Source organism: Myotis lucifugus, unplaced genomic scaffold (assembly GCF_000147115.1).
Source record: "Myotis lucifugus unplaced genomic scaffold, Myoluc2.0 scaffold_19, whole genome shotgun sequence".
Lineage (NCBI taxonomy): Eukaryota > Metazoa > Chordata > Mammalia > Chiroptera > Vespertilionidae > Myotis > Myotis lucifugus.
In genome coordinates, this window is record NW_005871067.1 from 3,955,680 (window position 1) to 3,964,152 (window position 8,473).

Genomic DNA, 8,473 nt, shown 5'->3' on the forward strand with positions numbered 1-8,473 from the left:
TCTATTTAGGTTTTTGCCCATTTTTAAAATTGGATTGTTTATCTGCCTTTTGTTCAAGTGTATTGAGTTCCTTATATATTTTGGAAATTAACTCCTTATCAGATGTATCATTGCCAAATATGTTCTACCATACAGTGGGCTGCCTTTTCATTCTGGTTTCTTTTGCTGTGCAGAAGCTTTTTAGTTTGATGTATTTCCGTTCGTTTATTTTCTCCTTAGTCTTCCTTGCCCTAGGAAATGTATTGGCAAATATATTGCTACCAGAGATGTCTGAAATTTTGCTGCCTATAGTTTCTTCTAATATTTTTATAGTTTCAAGACTCACATTTAAGTCTTTTATCCATTTTTAGTTCATTCTTGTGTATGGTGTAAGTTGGTGGTCTAGTTTCATTTTTTTGCCTGTACCTGTCCAATTTTTCCAACACCATTTATTGAAGAGACTGTCTCTGTTCCATTGTATGCTCTTGCCTCCTTTGTCAAATATTAATCGAGCATAATGGCTTGGGTCAATTTCTTGGTTCTCTGTTCTTGGTCTATATTCCTGTTCTTGCGCCAGTAACAGGCTGTGTTGAGAACAATGCCTTTGTAATATAACTTGATATCTGGTATTGTGATCCTTCCAACTTTGTTCTTCTTTCTCAAGATTGCTTTTGGCCACTGTGGAAAACAGTATGGAGTTTACCCGAAAAATTAAAAATGGAGCTTCCATTTGACCCAATGATTCCACTTCTAGGACTATATCCTAAGAAACCCGAAGCACCAGTCAGGAAGAATATATGCACCCCTATGTTTATAGCAGCACAATTTACAATAGCTAAAATCTGGAAATAGTCCGAGTGCTCATCAGTAGGTGAGTGGATGAAAAAGTGGTGGTACATTTACACCATGGAATACTATGCAGCAGTGAAAAAGAAGGATCTGTTACCCTTTGAGACAGCATGAAGGGACCTGGAGAGTATGATGCTAAGCAAAATAAGCCAGTCAGCAAAAGACAAGTATCATATGATCTCATATGTGGAATCTAATGAACAAAACAAACTGATGAACAAAATAGATCCAGAGACATAGAAGCATGGAATAGACTGAGGAATCTCAGAAGGAAGGTGGAGGTGGGGGGTGATATGGGGAGAGATTAACCAGGGAACTTATATGCACACATGCATAACCCATATATACAATAGTGTGGTGAAGGCCTGGGGGGGGTGTGAGGTAGAGGGAAAAATGGGGGGAGACATCTGTAAATATTTTCAACAATAAAGATATGTTGAAAGTAAAAAACTAAAAAAAAATGCTGTGGCTATTTGGGGTCTTTTTTGGTTCCATCTAAATTTTTGGAGTGTTTTTTTCTAGATCTGTGAAATATACCATTGGTATTTTAATAGGGATTGCACTGAATCTATAGATTGCTTTGGATAGTATTGGCATTTTAATGATGTTGATTCCATGACCAATCCATGAACACAGTATATTCTTTCACTTGTGTATATCTTCCTCTATCTCTTTTTTCAATGTCCTGTAGTTTTCTGAGTACAGGTCTTTTACCTGCTTGGTTAACTTTATTCCTAAGTATCTTAATTTTTTTTTTTGCTGCAATGGTAAATGGGATTATTTGTTTAGTTTCTCTTTCTGAGAGTTCATTATTGGTGTATAAAAATGCCATTGATTTTTGGGTGTTAATTTTGTATCTTGTTGCCGAATTCATTTATTAAATCTAGTAGTTTTTTGGTGGAGTCTTCAGGGTTTTCTGTGTACAATATCATTTCATCTGTGAATAATGACAGTTTTACTTCCACCTTTCTGTGGGGAAACACCGGACTTGGTTGGAAAGTTTGTAAGGAGGAATCTCTGAAAGGGCGGGGGTCTCCAGGGGGAGCTGGCCAAAGGTGGCCACCCCTGCCTTGACTTTTCTAAACAAGTCTGGGTCCACAGGTGTTTTACTGAAATCTTTATGCTTAGTCTTCAGATGTCCTTGCTTAAAGGACACTGTAGATGCATGTGTCTTCTCAAGGATATTTACCCTGCTGATAGTATCTAGAAGTTAATGTTAGTTCAATAAAATTGTTACAATAAAAGCCTAAGGAGGCAGGCAAATGGGGCTGTTTGGTTCCTATAGCCAAGCAGACCCTTAGCCCTCTCTTTCACAGAAACATGTGTCAGAGTAATCATTCATCTGTTGCTCAGGCACCTTTCCAATTTGGATGCCTTTTAGTTTTTGTTCTTGTCTGATTGCTGTGGCTAAGAGTGGTGAAGTGAACATTCTTGTCTTGTTTCTGTTCTTAGCGGAAGTGGTTTTAGTTTTTGATCCTTGAGTATGATGTTGGCTGTAGGTTTGTCATATATGGCTTTTATTATGTTGAGGATTAATCCCTCTATTCCCACTTTGTTGAGAGTTTTTATCAAAAAAGGGTGTTGGATTTTGTCAAATGCTTTTTCTGTGTCCATTGATATGATCATGTGATTTTTGTCTTTCAACTTGTTTATGTGATGTTTCACATTCATGGATTTGCAAATATTGTACCAGCCTTGCATCCCTGGAATGAATCCCACTTGGTCATGATGTATGATCTTTTTAATGTATTGCTGGATCTTATTTGCTAATATTTTGTTGAGGATTTTAGCATCTATATTCATTAGGGTATTGACCTGTAATTCTCTTACTTTGTAGTGTGTGTATCTGGTTTTGGGATTAGGCTAATGCTGGCCTGGTAAAAAGAGCTTGGAAGTGTTCCTTCCTCTGGATTTTTTGGAATAGTTTGAGGAGGAGAGGTGTTAGTTGGTCTTTGAATGCTTGGTAAAACTCTTCTGTGAAACTATCCAGACCAGGGCTTTTGTTTGCTGGTTCTTGGTTTGTTTGTTTTTATTACTGCTTCAATTTCATCAGTAGTTTTGGCCTATTCAGGTTTTCTGATTCTTCCTGATTGAGTTTTGGAAGATTGTATTTTTCTAGAAATATGTCCATATTGTCCAGGTTGTCCAGCTTTATCAATCTTGTTTATCTTTTCAAAGAACCAGCTCTTGGTTTCATTGATCTTTTGTATTTCTTTTTTAGTCTCTATGCCATTTATTTCCACTCTGATCTTTATTATTTCCTTCCTTCTACTTACTCTTGGATTTTCTTATTGTTCTCTGCCTAATTCTTTAAGTTGTAAGGTTAGATAATTTATTAGAAGTTTTTCTTGTTTTTTGAAGTAGGCCTGTAGTGAAATGAACTTCCCTCTCAGGACTGCTTTCACCATGTCTCATTGATTTTGGGTTATTTTTGTGTTCATTTTCATTTGTTTCCAGGAAGGTTTAATTTCTTCCTTGATCTCATTGTTAACCCATTCATTGTTTAATAACATGCTATTTAGCCTCCACATATTTGAATGTTTTAGAGTGTCTTTAATATAGTTGATTTCTAATTTCATGCCATTGTGATCTGAGAAGATGCTTGATATGATTTCAATCTTCTTGAACTTGTAGAGACTTAGTTTGTGTCCTAACATGTGGTCTATCTTTGAGAATGACCCATGTTAGCACCTATGATTAAAGTACAGGCCATTAGGACATGCCTGCAACTTCCCAAAGCATTCTTTCATTCATTAATTTTGGACATTTTATAATTTCCTTTATCTTGTGAATACATTGTGAATGGTCACTAAAGCCCATTTATAACAAGTACCTATGAACATCCTGGTCTTAAAAATCAGGAAGCAAAAATTAATCCCTAAACTGTGAAGTTACTGAAGTCTAGCAATACCTGAATGCTTGTCACCCAGCCCCTTTAAGAGAAAAATGTCTTTTTAAAAAATATTTTTATATAGTTTATTTAAACCACACAAAAAAGTTCACTCATTTCTTCCAAGCCCCTCCCCCTGCCTCTTGCAACCACCAATCTGTTCTCTGTATGCATTTGTCTTTCTCTGTCTTTTTTACTTGCATAATATCCTCTAGGTCCATCCATGTTGTTGCAGATGGCAAGATTTCCTTATTTTTATGGCTAAATGATATTCCATTTTATGTATATACTAGAAGCCCATTGCAGGAGGATTCCTGCAAGTCCCGGCTGGGGACGGGGCTTAGGTGGCTAGTTCACGCCGCCACCCAGGACTACACACGGGGGTCCCAGCTTGGGGCAGGGCTTAGGTGGCCTATTCGCGCCACCAAGCCCCGCCGCCGCCCAGGGCCGCACACAGGGGTCCCGGCTGGGGGCAGGGCTTAGGCAGCACACCGGGGCCCGGATGGCGGCTCGCGCTGGCCCGCCCTGCCTGTGGTATGCAAATTAGCCACCATCTTTGTTGGCGGTTAATTTGCATATCGTGCTGATTAGCCAATGGGAGGCGTAGCAAAGGTACAGTCAATTACCATGTTTGTCTATTATTAGATAGGATGTACCACTTATATGTTAAAAGTAAAAAACTAAAAAAAGATGCTGTGGCTATTTGGGGTCTTTTTTGGTTCCATCTAAATTTTTGTTTTTTGTTGATGGTTTCCTTTGCTGTGCAAAAGCTTTTTATTTTGATGTAGTCCCATTTGTTTATTTTCTCTTTAGTTTCCATTGCCCTAGGAGCAGTATCAGTGAAGAAATAGCTTCGGCATATGTCTGAGATTTTGCTGCCTGTGGATTCCTCTAGTATTTTTATGGTTTCCTGTCTTATGTTTAAGTCCTTTATCCATTTTGAGTTTATTTTTGTGTATGGTGTAAGTTGGTGGTCTAGTTTCATTTTTTTGCATGTATCTGTCCAATTTTACCAACAGCATTTATTGAAGAGGCTGTCTTGACTCCATTATATGATCATGCCTCTTTTGTCAAATATTAATTGAGCATAGTGATTTGGGTTGATTTCTGGGTTCTCTATTATATTCCATTGATCTATATGTCTGTTCTTGTGCCAGTACCAGGCAGTTTTGAGAACAGTGGCTTTGTAATACAGCTTGATATCTGGTATTGAGATCCCACCTACTTTGTTCTTCTTTCTCAGGATTACTGCAGCTATTTGGGATCTTTTTTTTTATTCCAGATGAATTTTTGGAAAGTTCATTCTAGGTCTGTGAAATATGCCGTTGGTATTTTAATGGGGAGTGCATTGCATCTATAGATTGCTTTGGGTAGTATGGACATCTTGATGATGTTGATTCTACCAATCCATGAAAATGGTATGTTCTTCCATCTGTTTATCTCTTCCTCTATCTCCTTTTTCAGTGTCCTGTAGTTTTCTGGGTGGAGGTCTTTTACCTCCTTAGTTAAGTTTATTCCAGGTATCTTAATTTTTTTGGTGCAATGGTAAATGGGATTGCTTTTTTAGTCTCTCTTTCTGTAAGTTCATTATTGGTGTATAGAAATGCCACAGATTTCTTGGCATTAATTTTGTATCCTGTCACATTGCCAAATTCATTTATTAAGTCTAATAATTTTTTGATGGAGTCTTTAGGGTTTTCTATTTACAGTATCATGTCATCTGCAAATAAGGACAGTTTTACTTCTTCTTTTCCAATTTGGATGCCTTTTATTTCTTCTTCTTGTCTGATCGCAATGGCTAGTACTTCCAGTACTATGTCGAACAGGAGTGTTGAGAGTGGGCATCCCTGTCTTGTTCCTGTTCTTAGGGGAAATGGTTTTAGTTTTTGCCCATTGAGTATGATGTTGGCTGTGGGTTTGTCATATATGGCTTTTATTATGTTGAGGTATGATCCTTCTACTCCCACCTTGCTGAGAGTTTTTATCAAGAAATGGTGTTGGATTTTGTCAAATGCTTTTTCTGTGTCAATTGATATGACTATGTGATTTTTATCCCTCAATTTGTTTATGTGGTGTATCACGTTTATTGATTTGCGGATATTGTACCATCCTTGCATCCCTGGGATAAATCCTACTTGGTCATGGTGCATGATCTTTCTGATGTACTGCTGGATCCGATTTGCTAGAATTTTGTTGAGGATTTTGGCATCTATGTTCATGAGGGATATTGGCCTGTAATTCTCTTTCACTGTGTTGTCTTTATCTGGTTTTGGTATTAGGGTGATGCTGGCTTCATAGAATGTGCTTGGAAGTGTTCCTTCCTCTTGAATTTTTTGGAATAGTCTGAGGAGGATAGGTTTTAGTTCTTCCTTGAATGTTTGGTAAAACTCCCCTGTGAAGCCGTCTGGCCCTGGGCTTTTGTTTGCTGGAAGCTTTTTGATGACTGCTTCAATTTCTTCCATAGTTATCGGCCTATTGAGATTTTTAGAATCTTCCTGATTGAGTTTTGGAAGGTTTTATTTTTCTAGGAATATGTCCATTTCCTCCAGGTTGTCTAGTTTGTTGGAGTAGAGTTGTCCATAGTATTTTTTAACAATCCTTTGTATTTCTGTGGGGTCTGTTGTTATTTTGCCTCTTTCATTTCTGATTTTGTTTATTTGGGTTAAAGAACTCTTTTAAATCAATGAAATGAACACAAACTTTGATATAGGAAAAAGACTGAGCACAAAAGAAATACAAATTGGCCCTAGCTGAATTTGCATGTCGTCCTTGCACAGAAGCCATGTTAATCTCTCTATATTTCCAATTTTCATATACGTGCTGCCGACTAGAGCACTATGAACTTCTGATTCAGCTCACTTGGTATGAAACTCTTCTTTTGAGTGATAGGCCAAGAGATTCCGTTAAGGCTGTTACAGGTTTGAATAGAAAAGGAGGCTGTGCAGCTAACTCAGCCAGTAGGCGTAGCAGGCTACTTAAATGTCAGTTACAAAAAAAGAGAGGTTAGCATACCAGTCTGTTCCCACTGTTTATAATTGGGCTTTGATCCTTCAAAAGCTGTTTTTAATTATTTTGATGCTGGTGGAAGCATTGTGATGCAGGTTTCGAAGAGCCAGTGAACAGAAGTACAGGGTAATGTTGGAGTGATGACAATTTTTATCTTCAAGGGTTTATGAACCAAACAGGTTCCCTGTGACCTGAACCTGTGCTCGTCTAACACCTTTTTCCCCTCCTAAAACCTTTTAATTTCACACCATTATCAGTGTACCAAAGTTTTGTTCACAGACCACAATGTATGTGTATTATTAATTAATTAGTGATGGGTATGTTATAAACACATAAAGTAAAATTAAATAAGATAAATATAAAGTAACTTATAATTTTTTTTATTAAATATATTTTATTGATTTTTTACAGAGAGGAAGAGAGATAGAGAGTTAGAAACATCGATGAGAGAGAAACATCGATCAGCTGCCTCCTGCACATCTCCTACTGGGGATGTGCCCGCAACCCAGGTACATGCCCTTGACCGGAATCGAACCTGGGACCTTTCAGTCCACAGGCCGACGCTCTATCCACTGAGCCAAACCGGTTTCGGCTAATTTTATTTTTTAAAATGTATTTTTATTGATTTCTGAGAGGAAGGAAGAGAGAGATAGAGATAGAAACATCAATGATGAGAGGAAATCATTGATTGGCTGTCTCCTGCATGCCCCCTAACATACAATTTTAAATATTATTAGTAACTAGAAGGCCCGTGCACAAACATTTGTGCACTGGCAGGGAACGGGGGTCCCTCAGCCCAACCTGTGCCCTCTCACGGATCACGCTGCTGCTTGCCCTGCCCGCCCTGCCCGCCCCACCCACCCCTCCCAAGACACGGCAGGCCCCGATCCCAGCTGGGATCATGCTGCAGCTTGCCCCACCTGCCCCACCCACCCCGCCCAAGACACGGCAGGCCAGGATCTCGCCTTGGGTGGCACAGCCGGATCTGCCTGCAGTATGCAAATTAGCCACCATCTTTGTTGGCATTCTATTTGCATATCTCGCTGATTAGCCAATGGGAGGTGTATCGGAGGTATGGTTAATTTCAATCTTTGTCTATTATTAGATAGGATAGTACACTCAGGTATTTAATCAGTGATCATGTCAAGATAGCAGGTTGGGTTCCATTAATCCTTAAAGACAGTGCATATACAGCCACATTTGAAATGTCTTCTTAGATAGTTCAAAGTTTTTGTTGTTGACTAATCTCATTAGAACTGTCATTGCATTTACTTTATGTGTGACTTACGGAGCCTGCACTTGGCTGGGATCACCAGCTGGCCCATTTTCTTCTTGCCAGCTCTGCTTGCATCATCAGTGTCTTCTACAATGAGGGCTCTCCAGGGAAACTTTCTAAGCCATTAGTTAACTATGTCATAATAAGTTTTTTAAAAGGAAATATGTCTGGGAGGGTGTGAGTTTGTCAGAAGTAGTAAGCCTGTCACCTTCGAGGCCTGGGAAAGTTATTTGGGGGACAGAATTCTTTACTCTCCTCAGTTCAGAGCATTTTGAACCCCATTGTTGATTGATGCAGTTTTTTGGGGTAAGCAGGCCTGGTTACTGTGTTTTGAGTTTTGTTTTGATGATGTAGAAACCAGGATAGTGAACACAAGTGAAGCATGGGTTGAAAAGTTTGTCCAAATATCTCTCCTTGACTGAGTTGGAGCACCTAGAATAAACCTAGACACAATGTCCCTGCCATTGTGCACT

At 38.8% G+C, this 8,473-nt stretch overlaps 1 non-coding gene across 1 annotated transcript; it reads right to left on the reverse strand.

The window, feature by feature from the left end:
* Positions 1–6,449: 6,449 nt before the first annotated feature.
* Positions 6,450–6,554, reverse strand: LOC111825273. Its single transcript, XR_002828448.1, has one exon. It is a non-coding gene; the product is annotated as a U6 spliceosomal RNA (small nuclear RNA).
* Between the last annotated feature and the right edge of the window lie 1,919 nt (positions 6,555–8,473).